Genomic DNA, 2,426 nt, shown 5'->3' on the forward strand with positions numbered 1-2,426 from the left:
AAGGTACTGATTCAACCAGAGAAATTAATATCTTACTAAATTGTTTGCAAGTCAGCTTGTACTATTTTCATCTTATGTGTAAACTGGTTTTGCAATATTAAATTTTAGGCATGGCTGAATTTGTTAGGAAAATCAAAAATCCTAACAACCTCAGCTGGTGTGGTATAAAATCATGAACCCATTAGCACTTACCCTCAAAGATATGGATAGGAAATGTTTTCTTTCCTACAAAAGAGGAACAAACACTGATTAAGTATAACATTAAACTATAAAATATAATTCTTACTTTGTTCTTAGTTTTTGATATCACCAAGCTGTTCATGTCAGTTAATAAGCAGTGAAAAAAATCAGAGAAACCACTAATAAAAGTTTTAAAAAAATACATAAACACAGGACCAAGCACTTTCAGGGACAGGTTTTTTCTCACTATAAAAAGAAAAAAATGCAACTGCTTAGCAATCTCCTTCAGAATGATGCTGACATCACAGATTCACCTAGGAACCTCCAAAAAGTTAATTTTCTCCAACCCCTCAGATTTTCTTGGAATCAATCACTCTTTGGATGATGAGGCTACTCCCATGAATTTCCACGAATTTGTGGCTGTGCTCCATATCAAAAATTGAGGCAGGAGGAAAAGGGGAAAAAAATAGAGAGCTACATCACATTTTCTCTACACAGCTGTTTTTTCTGAATAAGGTAAAGAGATCAAACTGAAAGCAAAGATTCAGAAAAAAAAAGAACAAGCATTCAACACTCTTTCTTCCCAAAGCATTTGAAATTTACTTTCTTTAAAAGTCCTTTGAGTAAGTATTCTTACCAAGCGCAAGAGAAGACATTTTAGTAGAGTGTTTGCTGAAATTTTCTATTTCTGTAATTAAAATCCTCAACTGTATGCAAAAAAACTTTTCTACAGACATTCTATCACTGTAAACTGGATTTCTGCAATTCACAGTATTTATTATCTTTGTTATATTAAAAACTGCAAGATTGTACAAATACATATTTTTTCCCAATATTTTAATAAGTTGACTGTCATATAATGTATGATATTAAAGAGGAGTGGGATGGAGAGGAAGATGTCCCCTTTTAAGTTCTTATGTTTTTTATCTTCCTGTTCTTACTAGCTATCTTAATCTTCATACGACCCTGTAGCTCTTTCCAGTAAAGTAACATCTTGGATGAACTGTTTAAAATTATGTATGGTAATTAAAATAAACAAACAACAACAACAAAAACCATGCAACTCCACAATATGTCCTCTTCTGTACTTATTCCAATAGACTTGAACATTACTTGAAGGGGTGGGTGAGAAGAACATATTACAGTGTTTTTTTCACAGGCAAATAAAAAGTTAAACCTGCAGTTTTTCGAACACAAGTGTTATTCTGTAAGTTCAAAAAAAACCTCTCTGTGCCTAAAAGTACTGCATGGGAACTGTATTGTACATATCTATGTCTTGTAACATTAATGAAATGCTAGTGAGACCTTTCATGAACGATCAAGAGCATCTGTTCAGGCTGAGTTGACTGTTCCATAATTTAAGAAGCAGTGACTAGTAAGAATCAAATGTATTGTTCATGGAGCACAAATCCAGACTGAGAGTTTTCTGAGAGGAAACCAAGGCTTTTTGGTGAATTGAGCACGTCTAAATGTCTCACCCCTCACCTCCCCACTCTCTCCCAACACAACTACATCGAGAGGCAAAGGAAAGAAAATAATTTTCCTATAACACAAAGTAAGATATGGGAAGGGGAGCTCAATGGCACATGGGACATTTGAGTGGAGAATGGAAAATACGACTGAGTCTGGGGTAAGCTGATGGATTTTGTTCTACACTGCTACTTCTGTCTGAATTATCTGTCCTGCTTCGTACTCTTGAATAAATCCGTCCTATTATAGTTTTCTTTATTTCCTAACAAAATATTCATTTATATGATGAGAAGTTTAATGTCATTTGCTTTCCTCTTTTTTTTTTTTTTTTTTTTCCTGGTGAGAACTGATAGAAAAAGGATTCTACTTGCCAGCTTTGGAAGCCTTCATGTATTCGTACAACAATATTGTAGTATTTCCCTTTAAAAAGCCATTAGAATTATAGGTTAATGCTACTACAATAAATTCTGACACACAGCTTTGTAAACAAGTTTCCTTTAACATTGATTTATTATCTAAGCAGAGAGACACAGTTGTTGTTCAAGATCTAACGTCTCACCGGTCACATCTGAAATTGGAAAGTCTTCCTGCAGCAAAGCACAATTGTTATTTAAGATCTAGCTTGCCTCACTGCTCACATTTGAAAGCTATTGCTGTCTTTTCTGACTCTATTGCCTTCCTGGTAAATAATGCTCTTGTTTCCCTGAAATCACTTCAGCTTCCCTGCTTACTCTGTAGAGTTCTTTGGAATTAAAGGAGATCCTGTTTTTTTTTTT

The sequence above is a fragment of the Meleagris gallopavo genome, chromosome 3, assembly GCF_000146605.3.
Source record: "Meleagris gallopavo isolate NT-WF06-2002-E0010 breed Aviagen turkey brand Nicholas breeding stock chromosome 3, Turkey_5.1, whole genome shotgun sequence".
NCBI lineage: Eukaryota > Metazoa > Chordata > Aves > Galliformes > Phasianidae > Meleagris > Meleagris gallopavo.